This window comes from Canis aureus, chromosome 5 (genome assembly GCF_053574225.1).
Source record: "Canis aureus isolate CA01 chromosome 5, VMU_Caureus_v.1.0, whole genome shotgun sequence".
In the NCBI taxonomy this organism is placed as follows: Eukaryota; Metazoa; Chordata; class Mammalia; order Carnivora; family Canidae; genus Canis; species Canis aureus.
In genome coordinates, this window is record NC_135615.1 from 69,575,913 (window position 1) to 69,589,117 (window position 13,205).

The following is a 13,205-nucleotide window of genomic DNA, read 5'->3' on the forward strand; positions in this document are numbered from 1 at the left end:
CATATTGTTTTACATTTTATTTTTTTAAATAAATTTTTATTTATTTATGATAGTCACACACACACACACAGAGAGAGAGAGAGGCAGAGACACAGGCAGAGGGAGAAGTAGGCTCCATGCACAGGGAGCCCGACATGGGATTCGATCCCGGGTCTTCAGGATCGGGCCCTGGGCCAAAGGCAGGCGCCAAACCACTGCGCCCCCCAGGGATCCCTGTTTTACATTTTACATTTGCTTCATGTTTTATTCCTTTCATGCTATTATCACTGTTCTTCTCTTTAGTATGTTGATTAGATTGAGATTTCTTTTCTTTTTTTTTTTTTTTTAGATTGAGATTTCTTTGGCTGATTTAAAAGTTATATATTTGGGGACACCTGGGTGGCTCAGTCAGTTAAGCATCTCTTTATTTTGGCTCAGGTCATGATCTCAGGATCATGAGATCAAGCCCTGTGTCAGGCTCTGTCCTCAGCACAGAGTCTACTTGAGATTCTTTCCCTCTTCCTCCCCCTTGGCTCTCTAAATAAATAAATAAATATTTAAAATAAAATAAAAAATTTAAAAAGCTACATATCCGGGGATGCCTGGTGGCTCAGTCGGTTAAGTGTCTGCCTTTGGCTCAGGTCATGATCCTGGAGCCCCAGGATCAAGCCCTATGTTGGGCTCCCTGCTCAGCAGGGAGTCTGCTTCTCCCCCTGCCCCTTACCCAACTCATGTTCTCTCTCTCTCTCATTTTCTCTCTCTCAAATAAATTGTTTAGAAAAAAGCTATATATTTGTATTTGATTCACATTGTGGTTGTTCTTAATTTATTACCTATATTCATAGTTTTTTACTCTTATGAACAATTAAATGTATCCATATCTATTTCTTCCCCTTAATAAGAAAGTACTTATATATATGCTCATGTCTCTTTTTCTCCACCTCCCTCCAGTATTGATATTATTTGTTATAGATGTTATTTTCTTTTTTTCATTTTATTTGATACAACCCTTTTCTTTAAAGACAAACTTTACCAAAGTGTTTTTTTTTTTTTTTTTAGGATCTTATTTATTCATGAGAGACACATATAGAAAGGCAGAGACAAAGGCAGAGGGAAAAGCAGGCTCCCCAGGAAGAGCCTGGTATGGGACTCAATCCCAGGAGCCCGGGATCAGGACCTGAACCAAAGGCAGACACTCAACCACTGAACCACCCAGGCGCCCCCTACCACGGTATTTGAACACTTCTTTTTTTTTTTTTTTTTTTTTTTTTTAAGTAAGCTCTACACCCAATGTGGGGCTTGACCTCAGGACCCCAAGATCCAGAGTCACATGCTCTACCGACTGAGCCAGGCAGGTGCCCCAAAGCATTTGAACACTCTTATTCTCCAATCTCTTGGAGCATCTTCTAGATTTGTGTCTCATCTTGATTACTTTCTTCAAGATTGTTTTCAGCGTCTGTGTGGCAAAACCCTCAAGGCTTTGTGTGCTAGAGAATATTTTTATTATGCTCTAACATTTGAATGAGAATTTGGATATAAAATTCTAGAATCAAAGATCTCTTCCTTTGATACTTTAAAACATATTGCTCTATCCTTACTTTGCATCCAGTGTTGCTGTTGAGTAGTATGATACCAATTTGCTCTTTCTCTTCTCATAGAATTCCCTTACAATTTTCGTTTTGTTTTTGATATTTTTACATTTTGCATTTGACAGTCTTACATTTTATTATAATGTGTCTCAGTGTAGATTTTTTCTTAATGCTCCTGTTTGGCATTTGTTGGTTCCTTTTCATCTAAGACCTTTCATCCTTCTTTAATTCTGGGAAGGTTACCTTCACTATTCAAAATATAATTTATTCCTCTCCGTGTTTTTTCTCCTGCCTTCTGGAACCCCTAATTTTCCAGATGTTGGCATTTTTATTCCTGTCCTCCATGTCTCTTCTTTCTTTTTGTCCTTTCATGTGATGTTATGGGAAAGCTCCTTAATATGATATTGAAATGTATTAATTTTTCTTTAGCCATATCTATCCTTCTATTTATTCTATTTCTTGTGTTGTTTCCATTTTCAATTCTACTATTTCCTCTTGGTTCTTTTTCATGATATCTTATTACCTCATATGTTTTTTTAAATTTTATTTTATTTTTTATTTATTTATGATAGTCACACAGAGAGAGAGAGAGAGTCAGAGACACAGGCAGAGGGAGAAGCAGGCTCCATGCACTGGGAGCCTGACGTGGGATTCGATCCCGGGTCTCCAGGATCGCGCCCTGGGCCAAAGGCAGGCGCTAAACCGCTGCGCCACCCAGGGATCCCTCATATGTTTTTTTAAAAGACATTTATTTATTTGAGAGAGAGAGAGCACAAGCAGGGGGAGCAAGAGGGAAAAGGGAGAAGCAGGCAACTCTCTGAGCAAGGTGCCTGATCCGGGGCTAGATCCCAGGACCCTGGGATCATGATCTGAGCTGAAGGCAGCCACTTAAGCCGACTGAGCCAACCGGGTGCCTGTTATTACTTCATATGTTAATATAATCTGTTCTCTAAGTATTTTTATCATCCTTATTGTAAATTTCTTATTTTTTATTCCACTGATTTTTAGATTATATTGTAAATTTATTTTTTATTCCACTGATTTTTAGATTAAATATATATATCAATATATATATTTTGATGTTGGTTATTATATATATTTGTATGTGTGTGTCTGATTCAGTTTATTGTTTTTCTTTTTTTTTTTTTTTTTTTTTTTTTTTTTTTAATTTTTATTTATTTATGATAGTCACACAGAGAGAGAGAGGCAGAGACACAGGCAGAGGGAGAAGCAGGCTCCATGCACCGGGAGCCCGACGTGGGATTCGATCCTGGGTCTCCAGGATCGCGCCCTGGGCCAAAGGCAGGCGCCAAACCACTGCGCCACCCAGGGATCCCTATTGTTTTTCTTATAATGGTTGTATATTGGCCTGTGAACTCATCATGTCCCTTGAAACTATTGGCTACTCTGTTTGCTGATGAAGTGCTTCTCAAACTGTGGTGAAGAACTGGACTGTTTTTGTTCCCAATCCATTGCAGGCATATTTATTACATAAAACTTCTTAAATTTTTACTCACTTCTACTTTCTGCACTTATTATAGAGCAGGAACATCAGTCCTTGAACCATACTTTGACCAGTATTGTCCTAATGCACACTGGGAATGGATACTGGTGCAGGGTGGTATATTGTATTAGCCTTTCCAACTATTCCCTTCTTTCACTCTGAGGGGATTATATGTCAACCCATTGCTGTGTTATTTTTCAATGCCTCCCTAGACACAGAGCGCAGTTCCCTGCCCCACTGTCTGTCTGGTTTGGTTTTGTACCTTGCTTGGACCAATGAAATATGCGCAGTTACAGCAGGGCAGTTCTGAGCAGGAGCTTTAGGAGGCACATGTGTTTCCATCATGTGTTTCCAACTCTTGTTCTTCTGTGCTGCATGAATACTGTGACTCAAAGAGCCGTTGCTCCTACAATCCAATGTAGGTCCCAAAGTGAGGCATTTTGAGCCACAGAATCTGACCTACAATCACCAACATGTAAAGACAGCAAGAAATAGATGTTGGTTATTGTAAACCAAGGTTGGCAAACTACAGTCCTTGGGCCAAACCCAATCTACTGTCTGCTTCTGTAAGGCCCATAAGCTAAGAATTTTTTTCATCTTTGAAACGTTGAAAACTAATCAAAACACACATATAAGGTTAATTAACTTACACCAAAGGAGCCAAGAGTATACAATGGGGAAAGGACAGTCTCTTCAACAGATGAGGTTGGGAAAACTAGATAGCCACATGCAAAAGAACGAAACTGGAACCATTATCTTATACTATACACAATAATGAACTCAAAATGGATTAAAGACTTGAATGTAGGACCTGAAACCATAAAACTCCCAGATGAACATATAGTCTATAAACTCCTTGACATGGGACTTGGCAATGACTTTTTTGAGTTTGACACCAAAAGCAAAGGTAACAAAAGCAAAAATAAACAAATGGGACAACATCAAACTAAGAAGCTTCTGCACAGCAAAGAAAATGCTCAAAAAGAAATAAAGGCAACCTGGGTGGCTCAGTCTGTTAAGTGTCCACCTTCGGCTCAGGTCATGATCTTGGGATCCTAGGATCCAGCCCCACATTAGGCTCCCTGCTCAGCAGGGATCCTGCTTCTCCCTTTCCCTCTGCCCCTCCCTATATTTGTGCCCCCCCCCATCTGTCACATAAATAAATTAAATCTTTAAAAGCAAACAAAGACAACCTGCTAAGTGGGAGAAAATACTTGCAAATCATATATTTGATAAGGGATTAATATCCCAAATTTGTAAAGCATCCATACAACTCAATAGCAAAACAAACAATCTGATTAAAAAATGGGCAGAGGACCTGAATATACATTTTTCCAAAAAAGACATGTAGGTGGCCAGGTACCTGAAAAGGTGTTCAATATCACTCATCAGCAGGAAAATGCAAATCAAAACCACAATAAGCTATCACCTCACACCTGTTAGCATTGTTGTTAACAGATAAGAAAAGGTGTGGGTGAGGATGTGGAGGACAAGGAAAGTTTGTGCACAGTTGGTGGAAATGTAAACTGGTGCAGGTACTCTGGAAAACAGTCCACAATAGAACTATCATATGATCCAGCGATTCTACTTTAGGATGTTTATCCAAAGAAAAAAACACTAACTGGAAGGGACATATGCATCCCCATGTTCACTACAGCACTATTTACAATAGCCAAGACATGGAAGCTACCTAAGGGTCTGTTCGTGGATGAACGGATAAAGAAAATGTGGTGTATATATACAATGGAATATTATTCAGCCATAAAAAGAAGTTTTGCCATTTGCAACAACATGGGTGGACGCTGATGACATAATGTTAAATGAAATAAATCAGAGAAAGACAAATACTATATGACCTCAACTATATGTGGACTCTAAACAAAACAAAACAAAACAAAACAAATTCATAGATACAGAGAACAGATTGGTAGTTGCCAGAGGTGAGGGGCAGGGGCCAAATGGGTGAAGGAGGTCAAAGGTTACAAACTTCGAGTTATAAAATAAGTAAGTCATGGGGATGTAGTGTATGTGTGGTGACTATAGTTAATATTATACTGTATATTTGAAAGATGCTAGATCTTTTTGTTTTTAAGATTTTGTTTATTCATGAGAGACAGAGAGAAAGAGGCAGAGACAGGCAGAGGGAGAAGCAGGCTCCCTGATGCGGAACTCAATCCCAGGACCCTGGGATTACAACCTGAGCTGAAGGCAGAGGCTCAACCACTGAGCCACCCAGGTGCCCTAAGAGAGTAGACCTTAAAAGTTCTCAGCACAAGGGAAAAAATTGTAACTGTGAGGTGACAGATACTAACTAGACTTACTGTGGTGATCATTTTGCAATACATACAAATATCAAACCATTATGTTGTACACCTGAAACTAATATAATGTTATATGTCAAATATATCTCAATAAAAACATAATCAAAAGAAGAACAAGATTTGTGACATAAACTATATGAAGTTCAAGCTTTAGTATTCATAATGTTTTGTCAGAACATAGCCACACTCATTTGTTTACATATTGCCTATGGCTGCTTCCTTGCTCTAAAGGACAGAGCTGAGTATCCTGAGTATCGATAACAGAGACCACATGTCCCACAAAGCCCAAAACATTTACTATTTGGCCCTTTACAGCAAAAGTGCACCAGCCTCTGTTGTAAGCCACAGAGATTTTGAAGTTGGTTGCTACCTCAGCAAAAATGACTAATGTAGTCAAAATGAATTTAAGGAGAGGGGAGTAGCCCCAGAGAAGGGAGTGCCAGGCACCACAAAGCTACTCTGGATCATTCCCATTTGCTGTCCCTGTGAACCAGCAACCCTTTTGAGCTTTTACTTTTCAACTGTTTAGGAGAAGCAGCATTGGGATGAGCTTATAATTCCTTAGCCTTGAGTATTTGGAGGAGAGGCTGGCTGAGAGAATGTTCACATGCTGAAGTCAGCTCACCCCCATCTCTAATCCCCCAGTAGGACTTGGCACTGCCCCACATTAGTCTGTCAGGACCGACAGCCTGGCTTTTTGCTCTCTGCACTGCAACCTGAAACTGTTGAAAATATTTTTATTTCTCTGGGCCCTACTCAAAGTTGCCAGTCCTTTGGATTACTTGGTAAATGGATCAGAACAGTTGCAGAAGATAGAGGGGAATGTATGCATTCTCTTAAATGGAAGAGAAAGAGCTGGAGTTAGAGCCAGGAAATTTGTGTAACACACAGCCTATCTTATCTATGCTATAGACGGTAATGAGCAACCATTACCAATGTTCCATTTCTGGCTGCAGCAACTATAAATTACAGATGCTTCATTACATCCTCAAATTAGGGGAGGGGTGTTTCAGCAAAAACCTGGCACAGGTATGGAACTGTTAGGAGTATGACTATTATCTATGATGGGTGTCTGGGTGCAAAGTAGGTTGAAAATCTCTGGCCTGGAGCCGTAAATGCAAACTATTTAAAGTGACTCACAATATCTTTCACATTCCTACCATTCTCTCCTGCCTCCTGTTCTCCAGCCTCAGGGAGCTACCACACTTATACTCCTCTATATGTAATGTGCTTCCTCTTGCCTCTGGACATACTTTCTCCCCTCCATCTGGATTATACTACACTCTCCACCTTCATTTGCCTGGAAAATTGTTCCTTCAGGATTCAGTTCAGACACCACTCATTCCATGAAGCCTTATGACATCCCATGAGGTAGGTGTTCCTTCCTCTCTGCTTCTGCGTGGGCCTAAACAAATATGTCCATAATAGTTCTTATGAAATGTTTTCATAACTTTTCCTTTGTTCATTTCTTTTAACGACTAAGTGAAGGTGTTCTCTTATTTTACTATGATTATCTTCATGTAACTGCACTGCTAATCTCAATCAGTGTCTGGTCAGGAGACAGAAACCACACCATGAATTTAAATGTGGAAATGTTAGTATAAAGAATTATTAACTAGTAAAGGAGATATATATACAAAATGTATTTATTTACTTATATAAAGATATTTATTATAATGAATTGGCTTACATGACTATAAAGGTTGGCAAGTCCAAACTTGAACTATAGTTCAGAAGGTTCAAGACCCGGGGTGCCTGGGTCGCTTAATTAGGTGTCTGCCTTCAGCTCAAGTCATGATCATGGGGTCCTGGGATCAAGCCCCACATTAGGCTCCCTACTCAGCTGGGAGTCTGCTTCTCCCTCTCCCTCGGCCCCTCCACCTGCTCATATTTGCTCTCACTCTCTCTCTCAAATAAATAAACAATATGAAGAAGAAGAAGAAGAAGAAGAAGAAGAAGAAGAAGAAGAAGAAGAAGAAAATTTGAGACCCAGAAAAGCAAATGTTCCACTTCCAGCCCAAAGGCAGTCGGCTGGTGAAGACTGTTACTCAGAAAGGCCAGTCTTTTTGCTCTTCAGCTGATCAGATAAGCCCCACCTACATTTTGGAGGGTAATCTGCTTTACTCAAAGTTCACAAATTTAGATGTTACTCTCATCAGGATGCCTAGGTGGCTCAGTGGTTGAGCCTCTGCCTTTGGCTCAGGTCATGATCCTGGGGTCTTGAGATCAAGTTTCACATCAGACTCCCCTCAGGGAGCCTGCTACTCCCTCTGCCTATATCTCTGCCTCTGTCTCATGAAAAAATAAGTAAAATCTTTTTTTTAAAGATTTTTTTATTTATTCATGAGAGACACAGAGAGAAAGAGAGGCAGAAACACAAGCAAAGGGAGAAGCAGGCTCCTTGCAGGGAGCCCGATGTGGGACTCAATCCTGGGTCTCCAGGGTCACACCCTGGGCTGAAGGCAGCGCCAAACCGCTGAGCCACCCGGGTTGCCCAAATAAGTAAAATCTTAAAAAATAAATAAAAATAAGTGTTATTATCATAAAAAAATCCTCTAAGTTGATGAAACAAATAAAATTAACCATTACAGGTGATTATCTATAAAAGGGGTAAGGGATCCCTGGGTGGCACAGCGGTTTAGCGCCTGTCTTTGGCCCAGGGCGCGATCCTGGAGACCCCGGATCGAATCCCACGTCCGGCTCCCAGTGCATGGAGCCTGCTTCTCCCTCTGCCTGTGTCTCTGCCTCTCTCTCTGTGTGACTATCATAAATAAATAAAAATTAAAAAATAAATAAATAAAAAATAATAAAAGGGGTAAAAGAGAATTTCAGAGAAAACAGGAGTAACAAATGGCAAAGACAAAAACAAACAGAAAAACCAAGAGCAGCTATTACATCTAGGATTGAACAAGAATACTCCATCTAAGAACACATTTTTAAGACTCCCTCATCTCTCCCCCTCCCCTTCGAAGACTGAGATATTAGATGACTTTGGTGAGGTTGTGTCTGCAGCACACTGGATGATCAGTTCACTGAGGTGCCACAAGCCTGGACTAGAGGGTCAGAGGCCACCTATCTGGATTGCTGTAAGGGGAGCACCACTCCCCTGGGGTAGGATCAAGAACAAAAGGAAACTGGAATCAGAGCCCCTGCCTCTGCTACTGTAGTATCCCTCCAGGCACTCTGTTCACAAGGACATTGCTCCAGCTGACAAGGAAGACTTGTTTACAGGGTCCTGCTTACTTCCCAAAAAAGGGCAAATAAGGGTAGATTTAGAGCTAAATAACAGTAATGTGATAAATTACTACACTTCAGGAATAAATGAATGTGTGTGTATGTTTTTTTTTAAGGCTGTGTTTACTTATGTATTGAATCTCAAGCAGACTCCCCATTGATCAGGGAGCCAGACACAGGGCTCGATCTCACAATCCCCCCTTGATGGGTTCTAAAGTAAATTACAGGCATCAGTACACTTGCCCCTGAAGAATCAACCTACATACAATTAATGAGTTTAATGTTTGTATACATATTAATTCAAGGTAAAATTTACATACAATGAAATGTACTAATCTTAAATTTACTTTTGCTGGGATTTTTAAGACTTTATACATTTGTGTAATCAAAACTTCTACAAAGATATAGAACATTATCATCACCCCAGCAAGCTTCCTTCTCTCCCTTACCAGGTCAATTCTTGCCCCTAATATACCAGAGGTGACCATTCTTCCAATTTTATTCCATCAAAATTTAGTTTTACCTGTCTAGAATTTCATATAAGTGTAATTATAAAACATGTGTTCTTTTGTGTAAGGGTTTATTTCACTTGGCTTAATGTTTTTGAGATTCACCCATATTGTTGCATGTAGCAGTAACTGATTACTTTATATCATTGAATAGTATTCCACTGTACAAATATACAAGAGTTTATATACCTATTCTCCTATTGATGGGCCCTTGATCTGTTTCTAGGTTATGGCAATTGTGAACAGAGCTGCTATGCACATTTTTGTACAAATCTTTTTATGAGATTTATAGCTTTTTTTTTCTGTTTGAAATTCAAATGACTTATTTAAATTGAAAAAAAAATCTGAAAAAAACAAAACAAAAAAAAACCTGGGGTGCCTGAGTGGCTCAGTCTGTTGAGCATCTGACTCTTGATTTCAGCTCAGGTCATGATCTCAGTGTCATGAAATTGAGCCCAGCAAATAGCTCCATGCTCAGCAGGGAGTCGGCTTGAGATTTTCTCTCACTCCCTCTGCCCCTCTGTTGCTCTCTCTCTCTCTCTCTCTCTCAAATAAGTCAGTAAAAAAACAAATTGAGGGGATCCCTGGGTGGCTCAGCGGTTTAGCCCCTGCCTTCTGTCCAGGTTGTGATCCTGGAGTTCCAGGATCGAGTCCCACATCAGGCTCCCTGCATGGAGCCTGCTTCTCACTCTGCCTGTGTCTCTGCCTCTCTCTCTCTCTCTCTCTCTGAGTCTTTCATGAATAAATAAATAAAATATTTAAAATAAAATAAATTGAAGAAATTCTTTTTTTTTTAATTGAAGAAATTCTTAAAACAACATTTAGAGGAGTTCCTGTGGGGCTCAGTTGGTTAAGCATCTGACTTTAGTAGCTCAGGCCATGATCCTGAAGTCCTGGAATCGAGCCCCTGCTCAGTGAGGAATCTGCTTCTCCTTCTCCCTTTGCCCTTCCTCCCCACTTGTGCATGCTCTCTCTCTCTCAAATGAATAAATAAAATTTTTTTTAAAAACAACATATAGAGTCAAAACTCTTTTGCTTTGAAAATCATATTTCTAGGTAAGGCAAATATACTTCTAGGTTAACCAGACCAGATTTGACTTTGGACTTTATTCCTTAAACAACTGTAAAGAATGGAGGAAAAAATTGCTTATTTACAGAAAATATCTACATATGTACTCAGAGGTACAAATTTGATCGCAGAAGAGACTTAAGTACATATTGCTATCCCAGAAGCAGCTCTCAAAGAGATGAATTTTATTTTCTTCAATTTTAAGAATGTCTAAGATCCCTCTTCATCCTCGACCTGGAAAGCCAAATAGCACTCCCAATGTCCCATATCAGTGATTTTACACTCTACACCAAGGGGTGCACCTGCAGACATAGTGGTACTGCAGGAGAGAATGAAGTACACTTGCCCCTGTTTTGTAACAGAGTTTTATAAAAAAGTTCAGCTATCGGGATCCCTGGGTGGCGCAGCGGTTTGGCGCCTGCCTTTGGCCCAGGGCGCGATCTTGGAGACCCGGGATCGAATCCCATGTTGGGCTCCCGGTGCATGGAGCCTGCTTCTCCCTCTGCCTGTGTCTCTGCCTCTCTCTCTCTCTCTCTATCATAAATAAATAAAAATTAAAAAAAAAATTAAAAAAAAAAAAAAGTTCAGCTATCAAAGTGAAAGTTAGCCAAACGGGCTCCTTCATCTCTATGGTAACAGTTTCGTCCTCTTTATTGACATGACTTGTTTATGACAACTGAATATTTCTATTTCTTAGTACTCCACTTGCAGAAAATTTCACTCTGTCTTTTGCACAGGAAATTACAACAGCATCTCCAATATGATGGAGATGTCGCCATGTACATGCAACTTCACCAGACGGTGTCTTTACTCCACAGCTATACTCTTGCTCTGGAATTCCAAGTTGTTCCACATCAAAAGCCATTCACTTCATTTCATTATCCGGAAACTTTTCTTGATTTGGAGCTTTAGATGCTAGTGCCAGGGTGTCCGCATTATCTTCAGCCCTTAATGTAAACGAGATATTCCTTGCACATTTTAGTATTTTGTACATGCTGGTGAGGTTCACGCCATGGCCAAGCTGTGGTAGCAGTGGTGGGGTCAAAGCCCTGGGAGCGCAGGGTGAGCTGCACCAAGGAGCAGGCCGTGGAGGAGTCTGTGTTCTGCAGGTTTACATGGCTCCAAATTTGGTCCCAGCAGGCTTCATTGATGAGATCCATAAATGCTTTCAGCATCTTCCTCAGGACTGAGCCCTGGACCAGGCACACCTGGAACATGATGGCAGAGTCGCAAGGATGCAGCTGCAGGCAGAGATAAGGAGGAAGTGGTAGCCAGCTTGGGTGTCACAGGATAAGAGTGAATGTGCAGAGGCAGGAGTGAAAGCCTGAGACCCAGGAAGATCACTACATGTAAACTTTTTGTTTCTCTTGAGTAAATACCTAAGAATAGAATTGCTGGTTCATAGGGTAGGTGTATGTTTAGTTTTTAGAAAATATTACACTATTTTCCGAAGTGGTTGTACCATTTTACACTTCCAAAAACAATGTACAAGAGTGCCAATTACTACCCATCCTTGCTGACATTTAGTATTGTTAATTTTATTCATGTTAGACATTGTGGTGGGGGTGTAGTGGCATCTCACTGTGGTGATCTCATCGTTTTTAAGAGCTGCATGGCATTCCATGGTATATGTACACTATAACTTTAACGACCATTCCCCTGACAATGGTCATTACAGTTGTTTCTGATTTTCCTAGTACAATGATGCATGGACAAATATCCATTCTTATGGCCAATTTGTAATGTACAGCTTGGCTGGGCTGAACTACACATCCTGTAGAGTGGGCCGTAGGGGAGATTTGGAGGGCAGAAGGAAAATAGATTTTCTAGTTCATACACATCGCTGGTGACCTGCTGACTTACCTCCTTGAGGTGAAGCAGCAGTTGGACCTGCAACTTCTCTACCTTCCCCCAGACCCACCATCAGCTTCTTTGACTCCTGGGCCAAGTGCTTGTCCTTTGCTCTGTGACAAAGGGCCCTGGCTTCTGTAGGACACCTACATCAGCATGACTGGAAGCAGGAAAAACCAGCAAGGGTTCCAGTTCTTACCTGTGGGGTGCTAGCTCTTGCTGGTGGGTCAGCCTGGTTCTGGTCTCCCCATTTACATCCATCCCTTCCTTCCCCATCGCTTTCCTACATTCCTGTAAAAGAGATTTCCTAGAATAAGAGGTTCTAGGTCAAAGAATATGCATATTTAAAATGCTAACATCCAGGATGCCTGGGTGGCTCAGCAGTTGAGCATCTGCCTTTGGCCCAGGGTGTGATCCAGGTTCCGGGATCAAGTCCTGCACGGGGCTCCTTGAGGGGAGCCTGCTTCTCCCTCAGCCTGTGTCTCTGTGTCTCTCATGAATAAATAAATAAAATATTTAAAATAAAATAAAATGCCGACATCCAGGAGCTCAGGTCATGATCCCAGGGTCCTGAGATGGAGCCCTGGGCCCTTGGGCTCCCTGCTCAGTGGGAAATCTGCTTCTCCCTCTCCCTCTGCCCCTCCCCCTACTCATGCGCGCGCTCTCTCTCTCTCTCTCAAATAAATAAAATCTTAAAAAATATATAGTGCATGAGGGACGCCTTGGGTGGCTCAGCTTTGGGTGCCTGCTTTCGGCTCAGGTCGTGATCCCAGGATCGGGAATCAAGCCCTACATGGGGCTCCCTGCGAGGAGCCTGCTTCTCCCTCTGCCAATGTCTCTGCCTCTCTCTCTGTGTCTCTCATAAATAAATAAATAAAATATTTTTTTTAAATAAAATCTTTAAAAAGAAATAGATTAGGGACACCAGGGTGGCTCAGCAGTTAAGCGTCTGCCTTTGGCTCAGGGCGTGATCCTAGAGTCCAGGGATCGAGTCCCACATCGGGCTCCCTGCTTGGAGCCTGCTTCTCCCTCTGCCTGTGTCTCTGCCTCTTTCTGTGTCTCTCATGAATAAATAAATAATTTTTTTTTTTAATCACAGCTTTTTTTAAAAAAAGAAAAAGATTATAAAATATTTTCCTTTATTTCCCG

At 41.0% G+C, this 13,205-nt stretch overlaps 1 pseudogene across 1 annotated transcript; it reads right to left on the reverse strand.

Moving 5' to 3' along the window:
* Positions 1-2,911: 2,911 nt before the first annotated feature.
* Positions 2,912-12,348, reverse strand: LOC144313575 (proliferating cell nuclear antigen pseudogene; annotated as a pseudogene). The gene is made up of 3 exons (XR_013379183.1): positions 12,256-12,348; positions 10,609-11,446; positions 2,912-10,568 (listed from the first exon to the last, which is right to left on the reverse strand). The product of XR_013379183.1 is annotated as a proliferating cell nuclear antigen pseudogene (transcript).
* Between the last annotated feature and the right edge of the window lie 857 nt (positions 12,349-13,205).